A 24,670-nucleotide genomic window follows, 5' to 3' on the forward strand; every position below is an offset into this window, starting at 1 on the left:
GTCACTGTTTTTGCCGCAGCCAGATGTGGATAAAAGGCGGAGGGTGTTTTATTGTTGTTTTTTCAAGAAACAGAGAAAGGTTTGTACTGAGGTACACCCTCTATCCTAAAAACAAGTGGCTAACATGTGGCTTGAATATCGTCAATTGCCATTTCAAAAGATGAAGCTTAAGAAAAAATATTTTGAATTGAAATATTCTGTCTGCAGTTAATAAAGTACATAATGCCTTCAAATCATGTTAGAGAAAATGCACAGGAGAGCTACAACCATGATGCCGAGCTGTGAATTAGCAATGCAACTGCTGGTGTAGTTGGTTCTGTCTTGGTGGTTTCATTGGTTTCAATGAGTTGTGGTGAATGTAAAGGAGAAATACAAAATGGCTGAGAAAAACAGTATAACAAATCCTTCCTTTTGTTCCCAACAGATTGGGTTATTCACTGGAAATAAATTAACAAATGAATTCAACCCCTCTTTGCACTGATGGATGAGTCCCTGAAACCTATCATTACTGGTATGCATTTTATGCAAACTCTTTTGGAGACTGAAGAGTGTTAAATAAACTTCTTAGCTTAATTTCTCTGAAGTTCCTGTGTGACACTGATGGTTCAAATCCTGTTTCTTTCTTGGGTAACTGGATGGTGAGTAACCAGGAAAGAACACCTCATTTCTGGAATTTTATGAAGAAGACTGTCTTCTTGGTAAATTTCATTGGAAATCATCACTTGGAAACCCTGCCAGGGAATAACTGAAACAATAAATAATGAATTGAGAAGTTCACTATCTACTTGTGAATTTTGTTTGTTCGATTGTTTATTTATTTATTTACTTACTTATTTTTGCTTGCCAAATGCACTAGTAGCCAGGTCGTGACAACCCACTGGTTTTACTGCTTTACCACTGATTTTACTGCAAGGATCACTGCACTCTGAGAATGATGGATTTTAAATGTCAGTAACTGTCAGTCCTGCACAGTCAAGTTTTTTCCCCCGTTGCAAGGGAAAATTCTGTAGAAAGTTTGATTTTTCCTTGTTTCCTTGTTGCTGCCTAAGTCAGTAAGACGAGGAGCACTGTGCAAATATACATCATAAAACTGCGTGCTGGTTCTCAGAGACCAACAGCCAGACTTCTGGAGCTGCAGAATACTCCCCCATGACTTTATCTAAAATCCCTTTAGGTGACTTTATGAGCATTTAGAGACCATTACTGCAGCAATTTTGTAATATCGCCAGCTGCTGCATGGGAAAAGTTGTTTTGGAAGAGGAAAAGAGAAATGTCCAGCTGTCCACTTGTAAGTGCTGAGAGCACCCATTTCTTCGCCAAACTGTGGGCTGCCTTTGCTTGTGCCTTTCCATCTGTGTGCATTGCACACAGAGCTTCAGTGCTCCAGAAGCCAGTTTGACTCACAGATTTAGCAGGAAATGATCTGGCTGGGGAAGGATGGATCATTTTTTGCCCCCCCCCCCCCCCACATGAAAACAAGGTCAGACAAATGTTAGAGCAGAGTACAGCCAAGCATGGCACCACTGCAGCTGCCTGCAGGGACACAGCTAGCGCATGGCTCTGCTCCCCATGGGCAGAGGCAAATACAGGAGCTCCTTCTTTCTCCTCCCTGGACCACAGGCTGGGATCACCTTTTTGGAGTTACCATCAGGTGTGCTGCACAGCCAGTCCTGCTCCAAACAAAGCCTTCAGTGCAGAAACTGTACCACGAAGGATCATGGAAACTCAGCCCCGGTGGTTAAATGCTCTCAATAACTGAAACGCTTTGAGGAGCAGATATTTTCATCCCGTTCTAATTTGCAGTTGGGACCTAGGGCAATTTTTGTTCCTAAAACTTTGGAGTCACTTCAACATTTTCAGCCACAGAACAACTGCTCGTGTTCTTGCTCCAGTCATTTGAAGTCTCCCTGTGAAACAGCTGGCCTCTGATGTGCGAGATACCTGCTTCCCACTATTTGGCTTCCAACAGCAAGAAGATGACTTACGGCCATGAACTATCCCTTAATTTAACACATCAAAACCGAGCGAAAATAAACAAAGCAGAGTGAAGAACATATGTAGATCATGAACTCACATTCTGCACCTTGCACTTTTGCCCAGAGCACATGTTTTTGCAGCTTATCTCCCTAGGTATCTGTGATGGTGCCTTCTCATGTGTTTGTTTTCTTTGTGTGGGGATACTTGGCAAGAAACTGCTTCTATGGGAGAAAAAGCAGTTTCTGCTTCTCTGTGGCCATGGACCAAACAAAGACCATAACTGGACACTTAACCACAGGCTTGCTGCAAAACCTGTCTGGGTAAGTGAAATAGCTTGCACTGATCTCAGTGGGTTTTGAGGAAGGTTCTGTCCAGGTTGTTTTGTCATTTTTTTTTTCCTTTTTTTTTCTATGTTTCCCACCTTCATTTAATTCACTGTTGGCTTTCGTGTTTTTCTTAATCTCAGAAAGTCCTTCTGCAGCCCCAAAATGTAATTTTATTTCACAGCAGCAACAGAAAACAGACTTGGTGAGGCTCAGCTTCAAGTGAAATACAACAGCCTATAACGTCTCCTGGAAACTTTTTGACTCATATCTAAATTCACTTAAACTCTTCTTGAAACCTGAATAAATGGCATTTGAAACAAAAAATAAGGAAATCGGTGCCAATTATTGCTGCTGGCCAGAGAACAGACATACTCCTTCCCCAGCTGATGCTGGATTTGTGCTATGGCTGGCAGACATCTGAGTGGCCACGTCCTCACCAGGCTCAAGCATCCAAGTCTTCAGCTGGGTTTGCAGAGCTCCAACACCCACTCAGAAACTCTTCTGTTGTCAGCAGAGATCTGCCCACATGGATCTTATCTACATAAAAAACGTGCATACAGCTGAGAAGGTGTTAAAGGCAGCACATTCATGCTGCTGATAATGAATGAAAATAAGCCTTTTGTGCATGGCTTCGCTGCCTGGAGATGAATGCAGAAAGAAAGGGTCAAATCGAAAGCTGATGGCTGGTCAGAGATTCAGTTTGGTGAGGGTTAAGATCAAGTCTCACGGAGTCAGGAAGGAGAAAGGCCCCAAGTGTCCTCGAAATTTCCATATGACATTTAGGTATCAATAACATCATTGTTCAGGAGCAAGAGCTCATTTTCTAAGAAAGGCTGCTCGCTCCTCGCAGGCCGCGCTCCCTGCAGCTGAGGATGCCAGGCTGCTGCTTGGCAAGAAGCTTGTTAGTTCATTTAAAAAATGCTCAAATTAAATGTGGTATAAATCAACACCATTTCACTCACATTAGGACACACCAGTGTAATCCTGCTGAGGACAGTAACCTGAAAATATTTAATGATGCCAACTTTTCAAAGGAAAAATTTCCATGTGTGGAATTTTGAAAGGTTTTTGGTGTTTTTGCAGTTTATTTTTCTTTTGAAAAATCCATTTGCCTTTTTTTTTCTTTTCTTTTCTTTTTTTTTTTTTTTTTTTTTTTCCAAAAAAAAAGGATTATCTGTTAATCTTACCCTGTTACAAAATATATTCATAATCCTCATGGCAGTTACTTAGCAAGTCTTAAACCTGTCATTAAAATACCTCCTCTTGTTACTACAATCAGCAGCCTTAATCCACTCCGAGCCTCTAATTTTTTTTCTTTTCCCACTTTGTTCCCAAATGGCTTAAACCAAGGTATGACAGGTAGCAAACAGTCCCCAATCTAATTACTTGGAAGAAACAAATGAAGGGAAGGAACATGTTTGTGTGGCAAATTCCTGAGAGTTTGGAAACTAAAGGTGGTAGGAATGTGCCTGGGGAAAATTTTAAACCCACTCCAAAGCTGTGGGTTTGAAAAGTGTTGAATTTAGTCCCTGGGGGGCATTGATGGGGAGTGGTGGTGCCAAAAGAGGGGGCGGCCACGAGCAGTGCCAGCCCCGGGGTAGGGACAATTCACGTGGTCCTCCATGGGAGGATGCTCATGGGCTGGATCCAGCACAACAAGCACTGAGATTTACCTGAAAACTGTTTGGCAGCCTGGTGAAGCCTGGCAGCACCCTAATGGCTCCAAGCACCAGATTCCCTGTGAAATCCCAGCCCAGGAAGCTGTGGGTACATGCTGATGAGTAGGAGGATGAGCGGTGGGAAGCAGAGAAGATCACATTGCTGGAGAAGGGTGTGTGAGTATTGGGAATAAAAGGCTGGTACCAGGATGTTGATTCATAAGAGGAAAAAAAAAAAAAAAATTGAATTAAAGACAAGCAGAAGAAATGCAGCATCTTGGCACAATGGTTTGCCAGGAGGGGGAGGAACAAGGCATCATTTGGTCAGTGTTCAATGGGACGTGGCACTAAACACAGGTTAAACACATCAGACAGATCCCACTTGCTGGAAGCTCAATGCTTTTCAGGACCTGGCCCCATCCCAAAAGAGCATCTCCAGAGAGGGGTATCCATAACCAGTCACTGCATGTGCCCTCTGTGAAGGCTTGGAGGGGCAAACAAGAGCTCACTTTCATGCTCCCTGAAGACCTCAGGCTGTCCTGGGAGCTGCTGGGTAAACACGGTGCTGATGTGAAATCAGATATCGTCTGTACAAAACCCTTCAGAAGATAATTAGGCTGAACTGGGATTTTTAAAAGGCATTAAGCCCATGAACTTTTCGATCTTAAACAATGCCACCATGACCACGTTGGGAATAAGGCACTGTGGCCCTTCTTGGAGATCATGTGTTAAAGTTGTCTTGTTAGCAGGGAGACACTAATGTAATAAAAGAAAGCTTTGTGGCCTGGAACAGCTGGGCTTTTCTAACTGCTTGCCTAAATGTGGGTGATTAATGACCAAAATGCATCCTTGCTGAATGGCATTGAGAGCCTGGTCTGGAGGTATTTCATGGCATTTTCCTTTTCCCATTTTTGTAAGAGATTTATTGGAAACAAAGATCCATTGATGTAAAATCGTTACAGATATGCAAAGTGAATATTGTATTACTGCCTATCTGATGGGTGACAGTAATCTTACATTGCTATTGCATATTTTTTGCTTTAGGACCTAAAGATACTCAAACAAACAAACAAACAAACAAAAAACAAACAAACAAAAAAAAAACAACTAAACAAAAAAAAACACTTGGTGCTATTGAGACTGGAGAAACTCAAAAATTTTAATAAGATTTGTTGTCACTGTTGCTGGAAAATGCTGCTTCATCCAAACCAAAATGTCTCACAGTGAAATAGTCCCACTAATAATATTTCCATGGGAAAGTTTTCAGAGTTTCTGGGGTCAATTTATAAGCGGAGAAGGATCTAAATGAGAACCCTGATCTTCTCACTCTGAAAACAGATGTTTCAATGGCAACAATAACATCATCATCAACAACAACAACAACAAAAAACATTTTGGGGTTTGAAAAGCTTGGTTCTTGTTCCACAGCAGAATGAAAACACATTTCCAGACCTCAGAAACCTTCTTGGAAGTGCACTGCTGATTTCTCACTACCTCTGCCAGAAACTTCCTGGCCTGTTGGAAACAGCCCTGATTTGTGGGCTCTTGGCTGTTCTGGCCACACTATGGCCACCTGCCCCACTCTTGGACTTTGATAAGGATGCCACCCATCCTTCATCCTTTGCTGCTTTTTGCATGCCTCCCGTGCTTTCCCAGAAGCCTCCAGAAAAGCAGAATAGCTGCCTGAAGTCTCACATTGCTTTTCTTCACCTGTGGAAATGTTCAAAGTTGTTCACAAATAATAATAATAATAATAATAATAATAATAATAATAATAATAATAATAATAATAATAATAATAATAATAATAATAATAATAATAATAATAATAATAATAAAGTCTCCTTTGAGCAACAGAGTAGCCATCTGGGAGAGGTGTAATGTTCTGGTAGCATGGGAAGAGAGACTCCATCACCGTAAAAAACACAGAGTAGGTTTATAATGTGGTTATCAGGAGTGCATGGGAAAGCTGAAGTCAAAGGCTAGAAGATTGCAAGAGATGCTAGATGATTTTCTTTGCAAAACAGATATTGCTCTGACCAAGGAAGGTACACCTTGCTTTTCTCCAACTATCTCACTTCCAGACACTTTTTTTTTCCCCTCAGCCAACATGTTGGCTTTTGTCATTCATCAGGCCCTGGGATTGTTTTTCCTAACATCCCCTTAAGAAGGATGTATTTTTCAAAATACTGCCATTCCATTCACTGAAACAGGGTTTGATGTGGCTACTTCAAATCAAAACCATGAGCTTTCCTCTCCTCACACCCACCGACTTAAAACCTGCCCCCAACGCCAGTGGTTCAGAACTATCCAAATAAAGTAGTTGCTTTAAGGACTGTTTGCTTTTCCTCTCAGACTCCTTCTCCTGACGTTATATTGTTTGTGGAAAAAGAGTTCTCTGGGTGGGTCACTTAGCTGTCGTGGTTAAGAAGCTGTATTTGAAGTCTGGTTCTGTGCAGAAGGAAAACATGTCAAAACGGCCTTGGAAATACAGTTCACTTCTTTTCCCTCCATGTCAGGATGTTACCTTTTTCCCTCCATGAAACAGCTCTTTCCCATGAAAAATAGCGTCGTGAGGACGTTTGCTGGGAGGCTCCAGAATGCAGTGAACATAACCCTCTTTTCATAGTGGGAAAACAAATTACTTCTTGAATAAAGCCGCCTCAAACTCTGCTTGAGCACCTACTCCTGAATATACCAAGGAAACATGCTTAATTATTCTTGAGTAATTTTGCTTTCTGGACTGCAATCCCTCAAATTAATGCTATGTGGGACTTTGTTGATGATGTCGTTTTTTCATTTGAAATGATGCCAGGGAGCAGGTTTCCCTCTTCCATCTTCCCCCCCTCCACCTTTGACTTTAAAGCAGATTCTCTGTTCCTTACATAAACACTCCTCCAAGATACTTTTACAGAGTGGCATGTGCACCATGAGCCAGAAATGGCATTAATGCATTTTTCTTCTGCAGCTTTGGCATGACGTGCATCCAATGTGAATGTGTGTTGCCTCAGAGAATGCTCTGTTTTATATTCCTGCATCTGATTTTGTGCAGCTGGGAAGCCACGATTCACAGGTGGTTGGTAAGCTTATTAGATTATTCATAACTGGTTTTATTTCTCTTATTTCCATTTTTTTTTTTTTTTTTTTTTTTTAATAATTAAAAACATGTGTCAAAGGAGGCCCATGATGATTAGAAGCACTGCTGACATCTATTTCCCGCTTACCTTTTGCTGTTTTCACTCGCATTATACAGAGCCTGGTGCTGGTACTCATACAAGTGTGCCACTTATTCACGTGGACATGGCTCTGAGCCCACACCAGCCAAGTTAGCAAGAAATACATGCTATTCCTGTTGGAAAATATTTTTTTTAAAGAGGAAGTAAACCATATTTATTGGTAGTTTATCAGGTATTTACTTGGTGAGAAACTTCTGCTGGCAAAGAGCAGCAATCACAGTAATAATTACGATAATGATGATGAATGTTTGGAGTCATTTTTTCTGTTGACCCAAAGCAGCGATAAATTCTGGTCATGGAGCAATTCATCCAAGGAAGAGTTCCTGATCTGTAGTACTCTTGAAACAGGCACATACAAGAAGAAGGGTAAAAATACTGAAGGAGTCGCTGATGGGGTGAAGTTTTGCCAGCAGAAGAGGTCAGCTCCAGGCCTTGGGTAACATGAATTCCTGGCTGAAATTCAGACCAGACTACCGGGGTGAAACACACAGCCCTGCAAGCCTCCACCAGGATGGTCCCAGCCATGTGTGATCCAGATAGCAGCTCTGCATCTCCTCCAGAGGAGGACTCCGGTAGCTAGCATGTGGCCTGTTCAACTTCTGCTTCCCAGAGGAGTCGAGGTTGAGTTTTCAGAGGTGTTGAGCTTTGACTGGCTCAAAGTCAGGCTGTGTGTTAGCCTTTTAGATAGTCAGACTCTCAAAAGCTGAGCTGAATTTCGCAGAATAACTTCTAGGAATGGAAAGTGCTTCGCTGATGTATGTAATGAACGAGTTTTTTAAGTTGTTTTGTTTATAGAAAATAGAATTTATATGTCCTGAAAACTGGATTTTTAAAGGATTCGTGCATGCAGTGGAAGGAGGAGGGGTGCTGAGATTAATATCAGGAACAGCAGTGGTGACAGGTGCCACCCACAGTGCTGTGGATATGCTGCTTTGGCAGAGGCACAGGCACTCGGTGGTCTTCAGATCTCCTGAACCCCTGTCTTCAAGACAGGCTTCAGGAACGAATCCACAAACCCTTGTGCAGGGGATGATCCAGGACACGTATTGGCCGTGGCGATGGGACCTCCTTGCCTTCCTGGTGCACAGAAGCAGCCACTTGCTTGCATAACCCTGCAGGGCTGAGCAGAGCCTCTCTCCAGCTGGTCACCCTGCCCCAAGTATCACCCAGCCCCAGAGCAGTGCACACGCTGCTCCAGCAGGAAGATTTGGCTTCCTCTTCCTCGCTGTGGCTAAGTGACAACTGCCTTTCCCTGCTGGATCCGTGTCTCCACAGCAGGCCAGCAACCCCCTCCTTTTCCCCAACTCTTCTGCTGCTAAATAAGTCAGATGATGAAAAGCTTTGTTTTGAAATGTTCCTGGCTTATTTGTGCCCTTCACACGCTGCAGTTTTCTGCATTGTCTCCTTCTCCGCCTTCAGGTCATTTCTTATACACAGGAAACAAGAACAGGATGGCGAAGCTTGCATGAAATATCTCTTCTTGCCTGGGAGAAAACACAGCCTGCTGACTCAGGCTACGCACACAAACAGTCCAAACACTAAAAAATATATAACCCCACAGCTCCTCCAGCTGCACGTGTTCCCACGTGGACCGTCTGCCACGCCACGTTTGCACAATCAGCCACGTCAGACATCACCCACCTTGAAGATCTTCAAAAAAGTCCGGGGAAAAAAGACTTGGGGAAAACATTTGGGAAGGCAGAGGGTGGCTAAGGTTGAGTACACACTTACACCTAGCCTCACCCTAGCAGAAGTTGGAGTTGCAAAATGTGCTGCCTGCGTGGCAAATGTCCCTTTCGTCACGTCTGGTGGGCCTGCGGAGACTGCCACGAGCTGTGCTCCTCGGTGACCTTTCTCTCGCAGCCGGATATGAACTTCTTCGCTTCATCCTGACATCTGTGAGCAATCTGAGGCAGCTCCGTGCCACACGGCTTGGTTTTGAAACGTTTCGGTGAGGAAAGCTCGCATGGGATGAGCCGAGCGATGTTTTCCAGTTTGCCCACAGGTCTCACCTCTGGTTCCAATCACTTCATGGAAACCAAAAGCATGTCTATTGTGTCGGGAAAGGCAGATGGATGATCAGAGGGGAAGCCAGATTTACTTGGCTATTCCCCCTCTACCCCCTGCCCCCATCCCAGGGCTCTTCAAACTTGTCCAAATTCCTACTTCTCAAGTGAGAAGCTGCTGGGAGGGCTTTATTAAGTAGCCATAGAAACACCTAAGGAAAAGGAGCAGCCTAACAGCTGACTTACATGGAAGTGAGGCAACAAATCTGGCTTTCATCAGGGCAATCTGGAGTCATTCTGGAATTTTATTTTGCAAACACCAGTTTCCTTGCCCTAGAGTTACCTGCATTTCCAGCTGAAGGTCCAATCCTCCTTTTCCACTCGTGGGCTTGGCATTTGGAGACATTTCCTGGAGCCTGAGGAGAGGAGGACAGCAAACACAGGGCTGTCTGAGATGGCCCACATAGCCCACAGAGGCCGCTGACGGTGTCACTCGTAAGAACAAGCTTTGTTGGCTTAATCAAGGCCAGATTTCCTGGCAGGGCTGGGATCCTGCAGACAGCACATCCAGCCTGCCCGGATGCATCCCATCCGGTGTACACTGTCCCCATGCATACCCTGCCTGCCTCTACCACCAGTAATGATGCTCCCACTGATACCGGGAATAAAACTCTGATTAACCTCAGTGAGATCAGACTTCCTTCTGCTCGGAGTGATTTTGAAAATCCCACCGTGGTTGTCTCACCTCCTTGGTCCAGGGGCTCCCCCGACAATGCTATCACCTGCTTTGCCTGCACAGGAGGTGGAGGTGGTTTGCAGCCCTCCCAGCTGCACCACGCCAACTTTTCCTGGAGCACAAAGCTGCCCCAAGGTTTTGCTGCAGCCTTGAGCTACTGGAAGCTGTTGGGCAGTCCGCATGCTCCTCTCGTGTTTCAATCCTAGGTTGCTCATCTTTTGCAACTTGAGCTCAGCTTGAGTGGTAGAAAACACAGGAAAAAAGGAAGAAAAAGCTTTCTCTTCCTTTCTCCAACCCTCTTCCTCATGGGCACTGATGCTCACCCACATTTCCCAAGCACTTTCTCTGCTCTGTTTTCATGGAGTCAAGGAAGCGACTCACTCCTTGGAATTTACATGCCTTTGAGGTAGTGGCAGAGCAGCTTTGAGAGATGAATCCTGCTCTCTGTTGCTGGCTTTGTGGCTAGCTTGGCAGACCATGGGAGTGCGATTTTGCAGCTCAAACTCTGCAGCTTTTTTGTGTCACTGCCTGAGCTGACACCTTGCCTTTGAAATGGAGAAGGTGGCAAGTGGTTTTTATCCAGTATCTTGAGCCTTAATCCAACTTTTGCAAGGGATTCAGGATTTTTGTGGGCAGTTTCTTTTTTTTTAATCCTTCCCCTGACCCACTTTGCTGCTGTGCTTGGATAAATAATTTCTGCAGGGTAGGAAGTGCAGCCAAAGTAAGTAGCTTAATGTCTTTTCTCAGTAAAAAATCATAAAAATTATCAGTCTCAGATTCACTTCAGCAGTAAATTAAAACTATCACAAACAAAAACTGCATAAAAAGCCCGGCTCCAAAGTGGTTAGTACCTTCCTGCATTACTTATGCTCGTGCAATATACATTTGTGCTTTCAGCTGGAGTACAAAGGCAAAGCTGGTGTTAAATCTGGAAGCAGTTTTCAACCAAACTTTACCCGGTGGCCTCATCAGTCTCATATGATCAATTTGACCCATGTTGTCCTTGTAGAGCTGAATGCAAAAGGCAGTGATAGAAGATGCCACATCACATTATTTTCTGGGGGAATTCTGGAAGCGAAGGGACATGTTGCTGCCTGCCAGTCCAGGCAGCTTGCAGAGCAGAGGCTTCAATATCTCAGCGTTTGCTTCTGAAGCCCAGAGACACATTACCTCCACTGAGCAGAGTGCAAAGGGATTCCTCTCCCAGTGCACAGCATCTCCTGCAGCTAAACAACCCAGCATCTTCTTACCTAAGCCTTTTGCAAAGAGAAAACCGACAGGATCCGTCCATCTCTGACATGGCACCAAGTACAGAGGCACTCTGTACTTTCCTTCCCCTTCCAGCCCTGTCTTTTTCCATTTGGTCCTTAGGTGGTGTCGTTAGGAGGTTGTTTTTTTTTTCCTGTGAATGTTAGAACTGGTCACCAGATACTCTTATCCCCCACGGCCGTTACCTGATCATTTCTGCACACACTGCCGGGACTCCAAAGTTCCTCATCTGTAGATCTTAAGAAGCCTGAAGTTATGTCTTTCTTTGCTGGCTCCAGATAATCAGGTAAAGCTTTGTCCATGCCCCAAGGACGCATAATAAAATAAACAGTGAAATTCAGATAAACTGGAGGAGAAACATAACCTCAAACTCATGTTTGGTTAATGTAAACAAAGCTGACATTTTCACTTGTCATTAAATTTCATCTGATTCACTGTGTTGTCCTATCTTGCCTCTATGACAGTAAAAACCATTACGGTATTTTTTAGTACCTTAAGCCAACCTGATAAGGAAATTTCATTTCTTCTCATCCACACTTGTGGTTAAAAAACCCTCCTCCATAATGGAAAAGACTGTGAAACACTTACTCATCTGCCCCAATAAAAGCCTTTCTGGGGATGAAAGGGAAAAGGAGTAATGTTTTCCAGCACTCACCAGATCAATTAACTAGAATTTCATATGAAATTTTAATTCATCATATAATTTTAATCCTAGAGACCTGATCCAGGGAGGATGATGCTTGTGGGTCATATGTCACGCACGCACCAAATGCTGCTCAGAACAACAACCACACAGAATTTACTAGGGGTTACTTTGCCCTTAGCTATTTCTTGCATCCACTTACTGATATATGGATATATTGATATATCCACACATATATATATATTGCAAATCCCCTCGAGCATCATCTGCCCATCACCTTGGTGCTCCCAGAATGCCAGCAGAGAGAAACCACCTGAGGGGCCCTCCGTGTCCTCTTGAACAGGGTCTTTTGGGTTTATCCTTTGAGTTTGGAACCCCCTCCATGGGGTCCATTGCATTTGGGCCCCTCAAGGGTTAGGAGTTTGCAGGTCCTTGGGTGAAGAGGATGCCTGGTGAGTACCAGGCAGGTGCAGAGCATGGTGGGCTCTGGCCTGGGGCCAGCCCTCCTCCTTCCCACGGCTGCGTGCTCACTGCTCCATCAGCACAGATTTATTTCCATGCTCGATTTGTAGGAATAAAACAGCCAGATAAGAAATATGTTTTTAATGCTAATGTCACCAGTGAATGCTGAGGATCTTGATATCAACCATTAAGTAAAAGCAGGGGTGGAATGAGCATCATTTGTCTGTTGCCAGCTTCTCTCAACTGGCTTTCATTTAGATGAGGGAAAAAAAAAAATAAAAAAATCATTGCTATCCAGGTAATAGTGAAATATATTTGTTGTCAGCAACAGGTCAAAATGCAGAGATACATTATTCTCAGCAAGCTGACTTCACATTTTCTGAGCTAAATGCTGGATCCTTTTCCTCAATTATTCACATATGTTTTCTGCTTTAATAATAACCCACATGCTGTCTCCTAAAGAAAGCTTGCAATTTACAGGCTTCATGATCTTCACCCAGAACACACGCATCTGCTCGGCCATTTCTTGTTCCAGAGGATGAGCCAGTGAACCACAGAGATGACATTAAGAAAGGTGCCAGTAAGAAGTGCATCCTGATAAATATATATATATATATATAATTATAAAAATAGATTGCAAGTGAGAAATGTTGTGATGTCACAACTTCAGCAGAGAGACCTAAATAAGAAACAAAGCAAGCCTGATGGTCACAGTGTAATAGCTAACCGATGTTTTCCCCCAGCACAAAAACACTCCATCATTCAGCATGTTTGGAGGCGTCTGCCACTGTGTTCCAGCACAACGTACTGCATTCCACTGTGAAATAGCATGTATGTAGCCTTACATGACAAACGGCCATGCTTGCTGCTTAGCAAGTGCTCGGAGACTTTGATGTAGAGTTTTGTTTGGTGCGCGGCATGTGACAGCAGCATTGCTTGGGTAAACAAGTATGTGCTCTGGTCTGAACAAACACGTCGCTTCTGCTGTGAGTGCTGGAGCTGCATGGCAGATGTCTGTCTTTCCTTCTTGTTCTCCTTCTTTCTTCCACCCTCTGCTTCAGCCCTTCTGCAAAGCAGATTATTCCTCTGCCCACATAGATCTGGACTGTTTTTCTATCAGCTCGGTTGATGCGTTTTTTTACCCCTTGAATTCTGCGTGGGTGCAAGAGTTCGTTCACCTTCAGAAAAGAAAAGTAAAAACTGAAACAGTAAACGTGAGCTTGCCTGGGGTAATGCCTCTTTGTACACTGCTGCGGAGTCACCACACAATGATCAGAGCCACGGTCAGCTCCTATAGCTGGTCTGTAACAGAGGTGCTGTGGGTCTGTTACCCCATCTTATAAAGCATAATGTTCCTAAGGGTGGAGTTTGTCTAGGAGAAAGGGAGTTCAGTCACAGTAGATATGCATAGAAGCAGGAAAGTGGTAAAATCTCCCGCTCATGTCATCGTTCACCTCCCGTTTTCAGCTCCCTGGCAGCAGGAAGGTACCAGCTCAGGAGACACCTCTGTGATGGGTGACGTTGTGCTCGCTGGTGTTACAAATCCCCTTGTCAGGCTTTGGATCCAGAAACCCGGGCTGTTCACCGGTGGGGGTTTCGGTTTCTGATAGAAAAAACAAACGTTTTGAAAACACAGATGGCGTTCGTGTAACCAAACCCCACGTCCTCCCTGGAAAAAAGTTCAGCGAGAGATTTTTTGAGCAGCACCAAATACACTTCCAGCCACAATGGCTGAGTGATCCCCCAAAGATGAAAGACCAAGGAGCTTTGGGTTCCCCTCCTCCTGTGCATCACCTCTTGGTGAAGCCTGGGCAGTCAGGCATTAAACAGTGTCCTGCCCACGCTCTCTAAGTGATCACTTTCAAGTGTAATGCAGTAAACCCTCATATTATTTCCATATGTCCTGCTGCCAGAATATTTTGCAACTGATTCATGATGAAAAAAAAAGAAAAAAAAAAAAAAAAAAAAAAGAAAACAACTTATAAACACATTATCTTGACAGGAGCAATTCTTGAAGTAGTAGGACATACAATAGCAGAGACTTTGAAAGGAGGTCATTATTATCCAGTAGCATTTTTCACTGGATGTCCATGAAATTTATGTCAATGAGTCACATCCTTTGAAAAGAAGGAGTGAAAAGTGCCCTGTAGGACAGGTGAGCTCCTCCCCAAGCCTCCCCATGCCTATTTAGCTCCGGAGCTGTTTGCAGCCCTGCCAGCAAGGCTATTAGCTGAACAAGCCACAGATCCAGATGCCTCGGCTGGGAAAGAAAATGATCCAAGCTTCGCCATATGGGTTTTGCTACAGCTGCGGCCGCAAGTGCTGACTCCTTTGCTGGAGGACGCAGAGAGGCCAGATGGAAAGAAAAGCAACACCGCCGCTGCTGCCCACAAAACCGGACGGTTCGAGGCAGCCGGCGGTGAAATGGCACGCATATTTCTGACAGCATGTAACTGGACGTGGGAGCACGGCTCTGGGGGCGATGCAGCACTTGGGAACTTCCAGGGTTGTGTACAGGATGCAGAAGCCTCAAGGTCTGCCAGTCCAGGCCTCCCGGCTGTTCCCTGCTAGGCTGGAAGTTGTTTATTTGATGTGAGAACATCTCCGTCCTCTGTGCTAGGACTGGTTTTGATGCTTAGGATTCTCCCTCTCTATTTTTTTTTTTATACTTCAAAATACCTGTTTCTGGGTGACCACCGTGAGACTCCATCGAAGGACCTGCTTTCTGGAGAAGGCTAAGCACAAATTCCTCTGCAAACCCCTGCCTGGCAGAGATGCTCACCTCTCCAAAGCAAGACATTTCAAAAGTAACTGTTGTGCCCAGCCTGGAATTATCCACAAATAACAATCCTAGTATTAAATATAATTTCAAAGCAGATCCAAAGCTGAATGGCAGAGCTGGCCTGGAAATCCTGTACACCCACCTGAGTAGGGTAGACAGGTCCCAGGAGTTCAGCTGTGTCCTGCAGATCTCTTGGCTTTCCATAAAGAAATTGTGTTACTGCTTAAACTGGCAAATCCATGAAAACACCCCTCCTTTACATGTCCATGTATTTGCTTCCCATCTTATGGAACTGCATCCCTATCTTTAGACAGGGAATCTGAAAGATAACTAAAGCTAGTGGGGAAATAATACTGCATTAACTGCTCAAAACATCTGAGAGGTGCTGGGCAGGTTGTGTGTTTTCAGCGTGAAGGCTGGTTCAGCTCTTTGTGAATTTGTAGTAAATCAGCACTTCATAATAAGAACAAATGTTTCATTCTCACTTAAAAATTACTACAGTTAGAAGCTTGTAATGTGTAGTTTTCATGCAGGGGTTACATGACGGGAACTTAAATCTGTTCCATTTTCATCTGTAATTTAAAACGTGTCATTTTGATCGATGAATTAGTAAAGGAACCCAGGATAATTTTGAAACTACCAGCTTAGTAAAGTTGCCTGACCTTGCAAATAACCTTTTCAGTTTAGAAGCCTTTAATAGCTTAACTATTAGCTAATCTCCTGGGAAACTTTTTCCCTGGGCAAAACTAGTATGGAAATATAACACCAGTAATAAGGTTTCCATCTTTCTTCTATCTTGATCTTTTTAATTAATTGCCACTCAGTAAAAACATAGACTGGGAGGCAGGGGATAAAAATCTTTGCAAGGGGAGGGCAGGAGTTAACTGCAGACTGTTTCTATCCTTTACCTGCCCCTTTACCTGCCCTTTTTGCATAGATTCATTAGGTGCTGAAAGATATTAGCAATTGTTAAGGTACAACTGCTGCTTGATTGTTTGACGCTTTTGGCTGAAAGCTGTGAAATCGATCATTTTGTTATGGAAAAAAGGCACTCAGTGCCTACCAGGAGCAAACATTTTAAAGACTTGAATGCTTTGTAGAGCACCTCATCAGGCCCCTGGGAGCTTTTGTGTTACAGTCGTGTTGGTTCTGGTTCTTGGGTTTTGTGGGTTATTTCTGGAAAAGACTTTTCCAAGGGTTTTTTTTTTTTTTTTTTTTTTTTTTTTTTTTTTTTTTTTTTTCTCTAAGGGCAGCCAAGGACTGCAAATATTTGATTTGCCAGAAGAAAACAAGGAACGAGGAGTTTAGAGGACAAGGTAAAAGTTCAGTGCCCAGGTGACACATGGACTAGCATCTAGTCCAAAACAGGCCGTAAGTTCCTGAGCATCCTATTTAGTTTATTTTCCCAAAGTTTTGATTTTACACATTTTACCCAACCCTCTAAAAGAAGTACTACATTGAACTGTTGGGTGGTTCTCCCTATCTCCTTACCCAGTGGATGAAGGGGTTCAGGGTTATCATTTTGGTTGATGTGCATTTTTTTCCATGCTGTTTGGAGGGGAAAAAAAAAAAAAATAGTAAAATAAATTTTCTAGGCCAGCATGGTGATACCCTTGCATTGCTTTAGCTCTCTCTGCCAGCCCAGCTCCATACTCAGCTGACCCTCTTTCCAGTAAGGATAGGGGCACCACCGTGCCAAGCACCCAGGGAAGACTTGAATATCTGTTGTGCTTCAGGTGCACACATTAGTTTTGGGGAGGGCATGGCTTGAAGAGCTCAGTGAAATCTCCACTTACTTGCAAGCATCTTTTGCTGAGATAAAGATCATCAACCAGACAGGTTGAAGGCACAAATTATGAAGCTATAGCATGTCTCCTGGATGAAGTCCTAGAGTTTTGGTGCAAGTGAACACAGTCACAGCTTTTCCCTCAGGCTTATCTTTAACCCCTACAGTTTACTCTGCAGGTCTGCGCTTCAAGCTTTTTGGTTACGTGAGTGAGGGTAGGCCCCTATCTCTGTGCCAGTGACACAACCAGCATCTGCTCTGGCACCGCGTGTCTACGCTATTGATCTCCAACCACCTCCTTCCCCGCTGAGACTGTGCAGACACACACCACATGTGATTGACTGCGCGCAGGGTCCTGCTCTGTGGGCTCTGTTTTTACTGAAAATGAGCTTCATCCTTGCTCGGCGACTGGTGTTGCCTGGTGACCTTTGAACCAGCACTTAAGCCCCTGGAGCACAGAAATTAGACTTCAGTCTGGAAGGACCTCTGCTCCAACAGATGACCTGTTATTTTATCTTGAGCAGCGGCAGCCGTGGAGGAGCGTTGGCACATGGCTTTTAGAGCTAATCACTCACTCGCTTTGAGGAGAGCAGGAATTTCACTCCCTCCCCCTTCAGCAACCTGGGACTTTATTGCATGTCTGGATCATTTCAGGCTGATCCTTCCTTAACTATTCCTGTTTATTTCTCCTGGGCCCAAACTTTTGATATAATGACTGGACCTCTCTAGCACACATGATGAAGGCTCTTCACCTGAGCTCATTGAAAATACACCCTTCCCTACTGTGGGTCCTGGTTATGTCCGTGAGCCCACCTGCAGTGTATTTCATCCTTCTGGGAACTCGCCACCAAGCCCTGAGTTTCCCATACCCAAATCCTCTCTTCTCGCCTCTTTCAGTATCATTGATGATGCACAGGAGGCAACCAAGGAAGAGGTGAAAAGAAGCAGGTCCTCCACACCCTTTCTCTCCTATCAAGCACTCAGGGAAAGCCTGAGGCTACAACTAAATTAGATAAGGGAATTTCAGTTTTTCATGCCCTGAGGCTCCTGAACATTTAGTCCAATTCTGCTTTGCTTAACAAGGGCTCCCCTCCTAGATTGGAGTGTGAAGTAGCAAGACCCAAGCTTCTGTCTCAAGAAAATGACAAGTGCCTCACCTAGCTGAGCTATCTTGACACTCAAACCAAGAGCTCTTGTGATTGACACTATCCCAGAGCTAAGGTTGCCATTTCTCCCAGCGGGCCTACCAAGCCTCTTGAGGTTACAGAGCAGAATAAATGTGGTTTGTTCACTAGAAAATGCTGCCAGTCCCTGGGAAGGGCTGAGATTTCTTGGAGGGTGGTAGGAGAAAAAAAAAAAAAAAAAAGAGGAAGAGAGGGAGAATGCTATGCATAAATCCATTAGTAATGTGTCCAAACAACCCCCAAAACTTGTGCAAGAGCAATGGTGAAGAGGTTGAGCACCATAGCAGCTCCAGCCTCCCTCCCATCTCATTAGGGTCAAGCCAGGCTTAAGATCTTCCCAGGGCTGCCAGGTACCACCTCCATCCATGAGAAGAGCTCGGCTTGTGGGTCAGGCCCTGAATTGGCTCCTCCAAGTAGGTGTTAATGGCAGGTTTACTCTGACCCCCCTGATGCCAACACAGGGTCCCAGCTTGGAGGCTCCCAGAAGGCAGGATGAGACCCCATGGGAGGAGAAGCAGAGCCTGGCATGGCCTTTGGATCTTGCTGGTTGTGTTGCTGGAGGCAGTTACTGTCAGAAACACGCTCAGAGATGTGCAACATCCCAGGAAACAGAAGAAATGAACCTGTTGTTTCTGTCCAGAGAGTCTCAAAGTGGTGTATTCTCAGCATGTCAGCTGCCACCTCCTTCTTTCACCTTACCACACTTATGGCGAGCCTGCATCTCTGGTCTCCACGGGGTTATCCCTCTACTAATTTTACCAGACGAGTGCCTGGTCCAAACACTGGATGCACACACACGGCTTTCTTGGAGGTCTGTGAGCTAATGGGCCTCTACCTGTCCTCCCAGCAAGCTGCACGGCAACCCACAGAAAAGCCATTTAGCAAAAATGTCGGGCTGAAATGCTCCTGTCTGGTCGGGGACATTGCAACTGCAGAGGAGAATTCATGGCCTCTCGCAGAGGACTGCACTCAAAGTAAATAATATTATTTTAGAAAACAAAATTCATTTTGCAGCCTGAGACCAACTGCAACAGGATACAAGGTGGGGGAAAAAAAAAAAAAAAGTAAAAATGCCTCGCCCCCAGGGCTATTTATTATTTATACACCACCGTGCCTAGATAAACTCCTCCTTGAAAGAGGAGGACGAAAATAATTCTGCAATGTGGAAACAAACTGCCTATTTAAAGTGATTTTCTGCCTGAATGGCCTCATTATAAAAACAGCCTGTGTGCAATAACTTTTTACCTTTTTCTACGTTATCCAATGAACTGCTTTTTGTCACTCTCACCAGCTCAGCGCTTTCATGCAGCCACCTTGGTGGAAGGCCTCCGCGGTTTCCTTAGAAACGTCTTCCTTCCTGGAGGTTGACCCACGGTGGTTGAGGCAGAGAAAGCCCTGGAGAGGCCCTGTTCAAACAGGAAAGAGCAGACAGTTTAATGGCCAGCTTTGCAGCTCTATTCCTCCACAGTTTACAGTAGTTGGGAGCTATAAAAAAAAAAAAAATCATAACGAATGTTTCTTTATTTTACTTTGTGTTGGTGCTTTTTGACAAAACGTGATAGGCCACGGGCCGAATCTGGAGCTCGTGAGCTGTTGTTGGGCCTTGGTGGGTTCGCTTGCCAAGTGCTGGTGCCTGGGAGATGGCTTCCCGTGCTCAAATAGACCTCGTCCTTTGGAAAAAAATGCATGTTCTTGAGCTTGTAGGTACATTCATAAGTCAGTAGCAGAAGGAAGCCAGACTGAGAAGCCATAAATAACGTCACCTTTCAAGTGTTTAGCAGTGCTTGTATGTGAATGCTCTGCGATGTCCATGCAGGAATGAAAGGCTGGTGTCCAGCAGTGCAGGAGGGAGCTGGGACAAGCACTTATCAGGGCTGAGTGTTATTGCATGAAGCTTATCCATAGCTCTGCTCGAGGCCTTACACTTGTTCACAGGCACAGGAATCCACCGCACACGCCGACTGCTGCCATTGGCATTGCTGGGGACGTTGCTGGTAAAGCTGGAGGAGGCTTCAGAGTGACCCCTGTGTGAAAGGAGCTGGTGAGAGCTTTCCTCCTTGTACCTCCTACAAAGTCATCCCCACCTGTCTAAGACACCAGTGAGAGCAGCCCATAGGACAGGTCACGCAGATATTTCATGTTTGCAGCTTTCTTGCATTTTCTTTTCACTTCCAGAGGATCTGGTGAAGTCCCAGAGTTACGCTAAGGCCTGGGCGCTTGACACTGCCTAAATACTGATGGCATCTTCCAAATGGGGACAGGCAGCTTGGGGTGACCTGGGACCACCTGCAAAAGCTGTGCAAAGCCAGCCTTAGGGGGGGGCTGGCTTTCCCCAGCAGGGGATGGTGCCCACCTGTGTGTACTCCTGAACTCCCTCATGTATGGAAAGTCTGTGTTATTTCTGTCTATAATGCACTGGCTCAACTGCTAAATCTGTAAATAAATTTTTGTTGCAAGGGCTGGGCAGAAGCAGAGAGGAGTGACATAAAGAGGTTTAAAAGGGAGGACTGTAATTAGCTACAACAAAAGTAAATTACTCAAGAACATTTCTCTTAATGTTTTTAGTAGCAAACATCATGGAGAGCAGGTTTCTCAGGCCAAACAGGAAGGAAAACAAACAAACAACTACAGGCAGCTAATTCACAGGCTTTTAGAAGTCAGGTTATCAACCAGGGACCCAGAGACAGGAACTGATGAAGCACAAAACTCCAGGGAAACAGATGAGGTTTCCAAAGAACACAAACACATAAAACCCTAAGATGTACATTTATAAATAAATCCAGGAAAGAGCAGGACACCTGATTCCCAGGCTGAGATTTACAAGCTGGAAGAAGAGCCTTCAGACTCTTGATTCACACAGTTAAAATCTGGAAGTGTTTGAGGAGGTAACTTGGATATGTGCACATTGTTGATAAGGCAAATAATGTTAGTGAGAGTGACTGCTGCTGGCCAGGGTGTGACAGCAGAAGAGGAGGGCAAAGAACAGCTGAAGAATATATAGAAATGTGGAAGCCAAGCATTAGACAACTCCGCTGGACAGAGATAGCTATGGAAGAATGTCCCGCAGCGCTGCCCACAATCTTTAGGGCAGAAACACCACTATTAAATCAAATCAGAAACCACAAGGCTCTTGAGAGATGCTGAACTGTGCTTTGGGATGACCTGCCATTAGCTCCCATTCCTTTCCAAGCACTTCCCAACCTCCAGACCGTTTGTATTTTCAGTGACATAGTAATGGATAGGGTTTAATACCTACAGGCAAGAGTTAAATGCCCTCTTGGCGATGTGTAAATTAGTGAGTGGACAGTTGCTCCAGAGAGAAATGGCAAACAAATATTTATTAGTTGTTTCAAAGAACCACAGCCATAAAACTCTGTCTTTTGACTGCAGAAGTGTTTGTGTTTTTACTGAAACCAATGCTAAAGGTGATAGTTTTATTCCTGACTGAGGTAACATGTATAACTCTGATTTACTGCCTTCATCTAATAAGAAAAATAGCAATAAAGAAAAAAAAAAAAAAAAAAAAGAATAAACAGAATGTGTTTTATTTTGCTCTGCTTTTGCAGTATACAAGGAAGATGCCAAAAAGGAAGTTAAATACCATTTTATTTGAGCAAAATTACTGTTGATTTCACTAAAATATCAGATTTTGTGGCCTATTTGCTTTGTATCAAAGTAATCACTGACTTCCTGGGCAAAGAGCTTTAGCTAAGTGATGGTGTAGTGGGACAAATGGTGTAGCCAGGAAGTTAACAGGGGCAGCATGAGCATTGGACAGTGTTACAGGAGTTAATAATGGATCCAGTACTGCTTAACAACTCCATTAACAACCTGGAGGTAATGGGCATAAATTGCAATACAGAAAATTACGTTTGCTGAAACACAGCATTTTTTTTTCCATTTGAAAAACAAACAAACAAACAAAAAAAACTTTTTTAAAGTGAGGATGGATGGATGGACACTGGACCAGGTTGCCTAAAGAGGTTGTGGGTTTTCCATTGTCTATCTTCTAAGCTATCTAAGGCATCATCTAAACTAAAAAACCAAACACCCTGTAGTTAGGCACATAATTACCCAGCATAATATTTGGAAATATTGAGTGGACATAAGTCTTTAGGTCCAGTGGGGACCTCAAGTAAGGTAAAACACTGTCCAGCAGGAATGAGGTCATTAGAATATAAGGATACAGACAAATTATTGCAGCCCCATATAGATATCTTAAACATATGTTTATGTAATATAACATGACCTACATGAAACACATTTACATATCCTAAATTACAGTGACTTCTAATAAGATCCGTGCTAGACAATGAGCAGTTGGCATTAGGTGAATAATTCAGTGTTAACTTTTTCCTTGCATTTTACAGTGTCACTAGAACCTACCGTGATTTGCTCAAGGTTAACTTACAGAAAGAGTTGTTTCTAAACCCATATATAGGTTTTTAGATGGGAGGTTAGACATAGAGGCACCAGACACTGATGAGGGATAAGGAAATGATGGAAGCTGTCATTCAGCAAGGAACCTGGGTATGTGCCATGGCTGACACTTCTGAGTTTACTCCAACCTACCTGCAATAAGTGCTTAAATGGCTGAATGGTCTGAGCACACACAATGAGGAGTAGAACATGTACAAAGTGTGCTGTTTTCCCACTCCCACCCAGAAATAACAGTAACTGCTTCTTGATCTGAGGGCTGTGGTTTAGTATGAATTTACAGAAGATCATGCCATGTACACTTCAGTGCAGCCTTTGAAATAACTCGTGTTTCAGTGACCCCATCATCCTGAGTCAACTTAGTTAAGGAAATATGCACCGAGAGGTCATAAAAGAGGCCAGGCCCTCTGCAGCTCTGCGGAGACACACCAGTGCCTGGAGACAGCCATCCTTCAGGCTCTGGTTTCATACAATTTCTCTCTTATCTCCATGGATAGAACAGCCATACTAAAACTGGCACTCTTTTACAAAGATGATCTCTAAATACTTGGCTTGGGGACTGAAACAAAACAAGGAGAATATCCTGATGATTCAGAAAGCAAAAGAAAGTTCAGTGATGATTACCCTCAGCAAGAACATCCCTGATCTCCAGGGAAACTGGTTTTGAGCTTGAGATGGGGAAAAAAAACATAGCCGCTAGTCTGTTTACAGTGAGAAAAACTCATTCTTTTCTGTATGCATGTGTGAGTAGCGGCTGAAGTATTTCATTGCTCTGTGCTTGCTAATTCACCTTTCAGCTGAGACCATGACAAAAAAATGCCATCCCCAAAGGAAAATGTCATTTATTTCTGGGAAGACATGAATTAACGCAAATTAAAATCCTATTTGCATAATTCACTTGGAATTCTAGTTGAAATGCTTTTGCAATCTTAATTACACCATTTGTTTCTCATTTAATTGCAATTGCTCAATGCTCCTGAATCAAGTTAAAAAGGAAGAGCCGCTGTGTGACTTCTCCATGAGACACCTAAGCCCGGATGGCTCCTTCCTGGGCAGCTCTGAGCGTGTGTCATCAGGCAGCTGGCCCCAACCTCTCTGGGCAATGCATTCCCCTTTCTCCCTTAGGACACGTGAGCATGAAATCCTAAATACCCCTGTGCCTCCCCAGAAGCCAAATCACCCAGGTGCCTTCAAGGGAAATTTTACAAAATGAGAAGGGGGGGAAGAAAAATAACTCCAGGATGAATGTAGATGAGCTGTTATTAGTAACAAAAATCCTTTTATTAACCCCTCCCGGTCAGCTTTGGTTCTGCTGGGGAGGGGGAAAGTTGTAAAGATAACTGCAATACATTGAAGGGACTAACTCTGTGTGCAACAAGCCATGACACATAAGATAAATCCCTAGGGACTCTCTGCCTGTTTACAGTACTTCCAGATAAAATAACTGGGCTGCCACCATGGAGAAACTCCCCTTTTCCAGGAGTGCCAAATCTGGAGCTGAGCAACTCAATTTGTGCCCTGACAGTCAGATCAGCTTTACACGGCCTCTAATCCCCCCAGATTACTTTCCTCCGTGAAGACTACCACTTCATTAGTACAGAAGGTGAATTTTGTAGCAGCACCAAGGTTCGTTCTCATATGTTATCTTTGCCTAGAGAATAGGACTTTTGACATAAACCTGGAAGGTAGTTCAAAGCCTAACAGCATAAACACACATCCATTTTTTGTACTTTAGGAATAGGTAATGTAAGAGTTGAAAGGTGAAGGTTATGGCAGTTCGTGTTTATTTCACCAAGAGCCAAGAGATGGGAAACATCTGGCACTTACACACCATGCAAGTCTTAAAAACAAAGAGACCTAGACTTTAGTCCGGCTGAGCAAGCACTGGGATAAAAGCTAATGACAGGCTGCTTATTTAAAGGGATCATAATACAGAACAGCCATGTAGGGAACCGGGGAGGATTGGGAAGAGGGAAAATGAGGGTAGAATTTAGCTGTGTATTTCCAAGGGTCAGAGCCTGACTTCAGTTACACTCCAGTGTCAATCCTGTCCTCCAGGCCTTACACAGCACCTAGGACCCTCCGGATTTCACCTTTTCCTGATTTCTAACACAGACAGATATCCAAAGCAGACATGCTGCTGATGTATTTCATGTATGACAGTGCAG

The sequence above is a fragment of the Aythya fuligula genome, chromosome 8 (genome assembly GCF_009819795.1).
Source record: "Aythya fuligula isolate bAytFul2 chromosome 8, bAytFul2.pri, whole genome shotgun sequence".
Lineage (NCBI taxonomy): Eukaryota > Metazoa > Chordata > Aves > Anseriformes > Anatidae > Aythya > Aythya fuligula.